The sequence below is a fragment of the Cupressus sempervirens genome, chromosome 3, assembly GCF_028749045.1.
Source record: "Cupressus sempervirens isolate cs-2001-9-10 chromosome 3, ASM2874904v1, whole genome shotgun sequence".
NCBI lineage: Eukaryota > Viridiplantae > Streptophyta > Pinopsida > Cupressales > Cupressaceae > Cupressus > Cupressus sempervirens.
Window position 1 is genome coordinate 54235256 of NC_143120.1, and position 8670 is coordinate 54243925.

Consider the following 8670-nt stretch of genomic DNA (forward strand, 5'->3'; position numbering starts at 1 on the left):
GAAGCTTTTGGTGCTTGTAAAGAAGGTTTCGAGGACCTAAGCTAAAGATTAGGATGTCTTATAGGAGAGAGATTTCCAAGATGAACAAAGATAACTTTGAAGCATGGCACAAAATTATGAAGATACATCTAGCAAACATCAATTATTCAGGTCTGAACTATTTGAATGCTTAGCATAAAACTCCTACTAGAACAATGAATGTGGAGGAATTTTCTCTAATCTATTTTTCTTGTGAAGAAGTTGGTCACATTGTTGCAAGGTGTCCAAACAGATATGACAAAGATGCAAAGAAGAACAAAAAGTATAAAGGTAAGAAGGATTTCAAAAACTACAAGGACTATAAGGAAAAAGGTGAAGTCTTATTTCATGGCTAAAGATTCAAATAGTAGTGATGATGATGAAATGGTCTATAGTGCTATAAAAAATGAACCTGATGATGAAGAAGATAAAATGACACTTATCTCTCATGTTAAGAAAAATGATGCATGGATTATTGATAGTGGTTGTTCTCATCACATGACTGGTGATAAAAAAAAGTTTGAGCATATGAAACAGCATGATGATGGAAGTGTAAGATTTGGCAACAATGAACCATGTTGCATAAAAAGAAAACACTATATTTATCTAACTAATAAACTCAAATGTGACAATTCTTATTGGTTTGAAGGGTTGAAACATAATCTGATAAGTGTGGCATAGTTGAATAATATTAGATTCAAGATAGAATTTATGAATGGGAAGCCTAAGCTACTAGATAGAAAAAGAAATCTAGTTGGGTCTAGTAATCAAACAAAAGGTAACTTATTCTACTTAGATCTTACTGAAAGTTCATGTTTTATTGCTCAATAGAAGAAAGATGATTAAGGTTATGTCATGTGAACTTTGATAACTTGATCAAGTAGGAGAAAACAAAATAGTAAGAGGTATTCCTAGTCTAAGGAAACTTGATATGGGCCTATGTGAAAATTGTCAAATTGGTAAGATTGGCATGACAAGTTTTAAAAGAAAAAACTATCATTCTGAAGGTCTTTGAGTTGGTTCATATAGATCTTTTTTGACCAATTGGCTTTGAGAGATATAGTGGAGATAAGTATTTTATTTTATTTGTTAATGATTATTCTAGGATGATGACAGTAATGTATCTGAAAGGTAAGTCTAAAGTTTTTCAAAAGTTCAAGTGCTATCTAGTAAGAGTTGAGAAGGAAATAGGAAAGAAGATGAAATGTTTGAGATCAGATAGAGAAGGTGAATTCATTTCTAATGGATTCAATGAATTTTGCACTGAAAGAGAAATCAAAAGAAAAGTATCAGCCCCTAGTACACTTTAGTAGAATGGTACAGAAAAAAGAAAGAATAGATCAATGATGGATTGTGCAAGAACCTTGATGATAGAAAAGAATGTTGCAACCAAATACTAGAAGGAAGCAATCAATACAATAGTTCATACCTTAAACAAAGTACAACTGAAGAAAGACTCAAATAAAACTCTTTATGAACTATGGTATGGCTACAAACCTAATGCAAGTTACTTGAAAGTATTTGGTAGCAAATACTATATTTTGAATGAGAGTAGGGAAGGTAAATTTGATGTCAAAACTAATGAGGGCATATTACTAGGATACTCCAACAAAAGTAAAGTATACAAATGTTTAAGTCTAACTACTCATAAGATCATAGAAAGTGCATGTGTAAAGATTGATGAGTTTGCATAAAAGAGTGAAAAAGAAAGCAATAAAGAACCTGAAGATTATAGAAAATTTATTTACTTTGAACCCAATACATTGCATAATCCAACTAGAATTTAGTAGACCTCACCTCTCGAGTCCCTAGAATCTCCAAAAGCACTTGAGTTGTAGCTATTGCAACTTAAGTTAGAACTTGAAGGACTTGAGTCAAAGGCAATGGGACTTGAGCATGATGCAGAAGGTCATGGTGAGGTAAGTGGAACAAACTCTAAATCCAAAGTACCTATATTAGAAAAATATGCTAAAAGGCACCATGCGCATGAGAAAATAATTGGAGACAAATCAGATGGTATGATGGCAAGGAAAAAATTGAAAGGTACATGTTTACTTACTGAATTTGAACCTAGAATAGTTAAAGATACTTTGGATAATAAAAGTTGGATTGAATCTATGAATGAAGAGATCGAATAGATAGAAAGGAATAAGACTTGGACTCTTGTTCCTAGTCCCAAGGATAAAGATGTAATTGGCTCCGAGTGGGTCTTTAGAAATAAGCTGAATGAAGATGGAGAAAGTTCAAGAAACAAAGCAAGGTTAGTATGCAATGGTTACTCTCAAGAGGAATGTACTATTTATGGTGAAACTTTTTCTCCTATTGCAAGATTAGAATGTGTTACAATATTACTTTCTTATGTTGCACATAAGGATTTAAAGTGTATTAGATGGATGTGTAATCTACATTCTTGAATAAAATTCTTGAAGAAAAAGTTTACATAGAACAACCTGAAGGTTTTGTAGATCCTAGTAAAATGGTTATAGTTTGTAAAATGCACAAAGAATTGTATGGTCTCAAGAAAGATCCCAAAGCTTGGTATGAAAGACTTCATAATTATTGGATGAAATTAGGTTTTTAAAGAATAAATGATAATAACAACTTATACATCAAAGGACTAGACAAGAAGATTGTGTTGGCAGAAATATTTGTGGATGATACATTGTTTACTAGAAATGATGATTTATATAAAGCTTTTTAGGGGAAACGAGTTAAGGAATTTAAGATGTCAATGTTTGGAGAAATCAAATTCTTTGTTGACTTGTAGATTCAACAAAAGAAAGATAGTATCTACATTACTCAATCTAAGTATGTCAAAGAGATACTGAAGAAATTTGAAATGGAGGATTCAAGACCAATTGGAACACCTATGTCTACTAGACATAAGCTTTCCAAAAATGATGATTCCAAGGATTTAGATTAGACCACATATAGATCAATGATTGACAAAATTTAGTCTATTGTAATGTTACTAAAATTTTGCACATGTGTAAAATTTTAAGCATACATGCAATAAAAGTATAGAAGTGCCATTCATTTCATTCAAACAATAGAAATGTCTTTGTATTTATTTATTTTCAAATATACATTGATGTTTTCAAACAATGAACAGAATTAATATGTTGAATGGAAAAATATCTCACACAAGCCATGAGTATAGCTCACTATATTAAATTTCATTCATAAGCAAATATACAAACAGATGCATATGAATGAAAGAAAAGAGTAGTAGAGATAACCAGTCATTGCTTGTTGCTTTGACTGGTTCTAAACCCTCTTTTCTAGCGCACTAATCCAGCTCTGAGCTCCATGATATCCAGCATCTACAAAAACATGGAAGTAATTGATGTTAGATCCGAAAGGATCTAAGCAATGACTATCTCTACAATGACATATTCTATCTATTGATCCATTTTGAAAGAATGTAAACTGAAAAGAAAGAAATAAAAGTCATTGTGAGTGTCATGAGCCTGTGCTCAAACCTCATAGAATGAGATGCTACAAGATTACATCAACTAAATAATGATTTCCATCACAATGTTGATTACAAAATTTGGATTTGTAACACATGAGATAAAAGCTGAAAGGAGAATGCACATTCAAAGTTTAGACTATGCTATAATGCGAACAAAACTGTGCGTTCATCATATTATTGAAGTGATGTACTGTATAGGCAAGAGGAAGAAGTAACAGCTGAAAGATCATATGCAAATAAATTTCATGAAGCAAAGAGACTGTTGTTATGATTTTTCTTCAAATTAAAGATCATTCACTAAATTCAGGAAAACACTGTCATTTATAGAGTATTGAAGAAATTGGACAGCATACAGTGTTAATATGCTAAATGCACTTTCATCAAAGAATGGTACTTTAATTCTTGAAGCTTCCATATTTTTGAAGATTGCTATAAGGAGTACAAGCACAAAAAGGGAAAAAATATGAAGTTATAAATGTAGCATTCAAAATGAAGAATGTTTTTCTAGTTGAAATAAATACCCACAGAAAAGCAAATGTTTATGAGGATCAAGTAGAGAATCTCTTCTTTCTAAGTGAAGGAAAATCAAATGTAATTCATACACTACTTGAGGTCTAGATGCAGCACAATGAATCAAAGCTAACAAGTGATAGTATTGGGTGAGCCAAGGGAACAAATGGTGTGACCAATGCAAGATATTTATTTCCAACAACCCTATAAGTATCCAAATTCATGAACTTGGGCAGTGTTACAAGGAAAATGTTACAAAAAGGCTTTTTGCAATGCGGAAAGAGAATGTTGCAAAGGAGAAAGAAAAATAGTAGGCTATCAAAGATCTTCAACAAATTGAATTTAAAGCTATGTGGAGCTAAAAGAAAGATTTAGTAGCTATCAAAGAGATTAAAGTTATGTTTACGGAAGAAAAATATGGGGCTTCAAAATATCATCCACAATATGATAGGAATGCAGTGTCCTTGGCAAGTTTGCATGCATCTGAGCAAGCACCTAGAATGTTATTAGTGAAAAATTCAGTGGAATGGTCATATATTGAATCCTCTGGTTACTATTTCAAACAATCTACAAAATATTATTATGATCCGAACTCTGGCCTTTACTATAGTGATGCCCTCAGGAAGTCAGTCACCCAGGAAGCAGTTTGTTCTTCATCTCAACTAGCAAGAATAGAGGTTGGTGCTGGTAACTCACTGTTATCTAATGAAGGTTGTTGCAGACTACATCAAGAGACAAGGAAGGACTCAAATGAAGAAGGGATTTGGCAGAATACCCGTATTGTTGAAATATAAAGGAAAATATGATATCAAAAGATATTGAAGTGGTACATTTAAGTGAGGGTGAGGTTTTGGAAGGGCACATAGACAAGGTGTGGGGTGTAGCATGGAATCTTGTCAGCAGAAGTGGGGAAGCTCACTTTTTCTCACCTCTTGTAGTGGTGATAAAACTATCAGAATATGGGAAAACATTGCAGCTCCTTCCAGTGCTTCTTCTTCTTAGTTTTGCAAGGCTGTTTTGGAAGAGACACATACAAGAACTATTAGGTCATGTGCATGGTCACCTAATGGAAGTTACTTGCAACAGCAAGTTTTGATGCAACAACTGCTATTTGGAAAAATGTTGGTGATGAATTTGAATGCATTGCATCCTTAGAGGGATATGAGAATGAAGTCAAAAGTGTTTCTTGGAGTGCATTTGGGTCATTACTTGCTATGTGTGGTCTTGACAAGTATGTTTGGATCTGGGAAGTCCAACCCAAGAATGAGTTTGAGTGTGTCTCTATACTACAAGGCCATACTCAAGATGTGAAGATGATACAATGGCATCCTGTCCATGAGATTTTGATTTCTACAAGCTATGATAATTCTATAAAGGTTAGGGAAGAGGAAAAGACCTAAATAGAAGAAGTCTAAGAAGCTGAAGGCGACTCTATCTAAAGAAACAACAAAAATTAATCTTGGAAATCTTATTAATTTTCTTACAGAAGTTACAGAATCATGTGGAAATGCACCTAATGTTCAATTAAAGTGGTTTTTGAATTACTTTGCAAGCACATTTGTTGCTGTTACCCCTGCACAGTTTCTTATCAATCAAATATTGAAAGAGTTGATTGCGATCAAGTTTGCAGGAAACTCCTTTTTGTTACATTCCTGAAGCTATTTATAAGACTTCAACAAATGGGCTCAATCAATAGTTATCAGAGGCTCTGAAGGAGTTCATGTTGTGGGTTTTAGGTAGTATCGTGGAAGATATAGCCACTCATCAACAAAGCCACAAGAAATACTTGCAAATTCACTCAAAGAGAGAAAACCTCATTTGGGTTTCATGATACCCAATTACAGCATTAAATTTGTATTCCCAAAAAATGCCAAATAGCAAGATCTCATAGTAGAAATAAATGGCATTTTTCTCAAAATGATTGGAAACAACAAAAGATGAAAAACATTACCTTCAGCAGGTAGACCATAAAAGATCATGGTGACTCCAAAGGACAACGACAAAAGGAAAATCATGCTTCCAATACTAAGTCATATCACAATCAACAATATGATTGCAACTTAACAATCTAAATGCTCTCTTAGGCATTATCATGGTGAGATGGAAAATTTTCCTTCAGCAAACCCTAGCTAACCCCCTAACTTGCATCTCTCCAAGCATTTGCGATTTGTAAGTGATTTTAGGTTTGCAAATAAAACTATTCATAAAGCAAGCCCCATGTCGGATTTCATAAAGTTTTTGAAATCGAATATTTTGGTGGGATTTTTACTGTATTTCAAAAAATGTTTTGCTATGTCTAATGTTGTGGGGGGAAAAGTGTAGATAGAAATTTAAGTGAGTAATGACTTTCTTATTTTGTTATTGTGTTATGTTATAAAAATAAACTATTCAATGGTGTTTATAAATCATTGAATATGTTTTTTTTTTATGCATCTTAAAGACTAAAGCCATGTGTATTATGTTATTCAATGGATATTCGAAGTCATAAGTTAGTTAGGAAACATATGCATGGAATATAGGAGGTCAGATTTTGACTTTGCTACATCAGTTTGGGGGTCTTTATGACCAGTTTGAGCATTTTGTGGACAGTGGAAGGTGAGTCATAGGGTTCTTTATGAATGAGTGGAGCTTTTTTAGCAAAAGATCATTATTTCAGAAGGTTTTAAGCCTTGTTTTCCAAGCTATCTTTCTGCATACAACCCAACAGTTGGGCATTATACTTAATGAGTTTTCTAACTCATTTTTCAAGAGTTCTAATTTTATTACTAAGTTTTGAGACATCTTTGGAGTCCTAAGCTTTGTCACAGGGTCTTTAATTCAACATTTTGAAGAAATAATGCCAGTGATAGTAGTGTGATTATGCTTTATGAAGTAAATTGTTAAGTTCTTTTTTCTTTTCTACAAACTCTGTGTGTGTTTTGAATGATTTGATAAGTTAACCTGTGAATGTTTACATTATTCCTTATTTTTTGTCTCATTCCAACACTTTTTTGTGGAAAAGTAAGTCTGCTTACAGGTTATGATATGTGTTTATAGGTAAAATTAGTCAAAGTGAGATAGTAATTTATCCTCTTTTTGTAGTTTCAGTATTGAAACCTTATCATAAATCACTTGTGCAAGCCTTTACAGGAAAATGTGCTTTATCTATATTTGATAGAACTATAATCCTCTTTATTACATGTGTGTTACATCTTCATAGTAACTTTTGGTGTATCACCTCTTTTCTTAGTTTAAGCTTTAGGTTTTAGGTTTATTTTCTGCACTTTCTTACCTTTTCCCTCTAAGTTTTCATTAAGTTTTAGAGTGTTTCATTGAAAGATATAATAGGAGCCGGCCTAGAATCCAGAGATTTAATTTTATTATCTAGTCTCACGTAATGAAATGACTCTCATGTTAAGTAAGGATTACTGAACATTGCCAGTTCAATAGGGTGCAAATCCTGAAACTTAACAGTTTTGGCATGCCCGATGGGACCTGAGTGTATTTTTCAACTGTGCTAGTACAGCTGAAGGTCATTTTCAACCAACCAGTAAAGGGTGATGAATTTATGAGAAAGATTCAAACACGAAGTTCCACTTCTTTTTAATATCTATAGTTGGAAACTCAAAAAAAATGTGGAAGGAGCTTATCCAGGACCAAGCTAGCATCAAGGAAGTGGCTTTTAGTCCCTGGTCTTCATGTATACAACAAAACACATCAAAGAAAAGTTAGACATTTAGCAAGCCCATCAGTAAGAGTTGATTCTTTTGACATTTTTGTTGGTTCAACTGAAAATTCAGCAAGTATTGGTTTTATACCAGCAAGTACAGTCAATACAAGTTTTCAACAGCAGCTTGTACATCAACAACCAATACAACAGCTTGTACAGAAACCTCCACCAATGGCGAGGGCATATGCTTTTGTCTGTTTTAATCAAGGGAGTCCCTTGAATTTTTCTCAACACCATGATATACCACTAGCTACATTGAAAAGTCTGCCTAATTTCACAAGAGAAAATTAGACTACAGCATATGAGCACATAAGAGATGTTGCAACTTTATGCAACGTACATCATGTTATAGAGGAGGATGTGGCTACTAAGCTACTGGAAGCATCATTAAAAGGAAAAGCACTTCAATGGTTCAGAAGCCTAGCTATTGGTTCTATAGGCTCATGGGATGCTTTGGGTGATGCTTTAAGAAGACATTTTGAGGATAAGTTAGACTTTTTGTCACTTGTGGAGCAGCTCACAACCATAAAGCGTGCACCACAAGAACAAATGATGGATTTTAATAACTAATTTCAGAGAACCTGGACTAGAATACCCAATGCGGTAAGACCTTCAGCAGAGCATGCTTTTTATTATTATTTAAGAAGCTTAAATAGCGATATTTCAATAATGATTTAGTCTATGGGAGGTGTTTCGATGCCTCAAGCTTATGAGATCGCTATTAGGGCTGAAAATAGTCTTATCCAAGCTAGTAAAATAGCCCTAGGCCTTCAATGCCCATTTTCCCAGACATTCAGTTAAATATACCATTGGTAATTCTACCATTTAACCCATTACCTGCAGTTCCCGGCCAAGAAATTACCATGGCAAGCCCTTCAAATACCACAAGTCCTTCTCTAGAGCTGCAAGAAATTAAGAATAGTCAGCTCAAAATTGAAAATATGATGCAAACTTTTAC

The 8670-nt window shown here is 33.6% G+C and overlaps 2 pseudogenes; both read left to right on the plus strand.

The window, feature by feature from the left end:
• Positions 1 to 4797, plus strand: part of LOC149564746 (uncharacterized) — a 143991-nt pseudogene extending 139194 nt beyond the window's left edge.
• An 8-nt stretch (positions 4798 to 4805) lies between these two features.
• On the plus strand, positions 4806 to 8282 carry LOC149564747 (uncharacterized; annotated as a pseudogene).
• Positions 8283 to 8670: the final 388 nt, after the last annotated feature.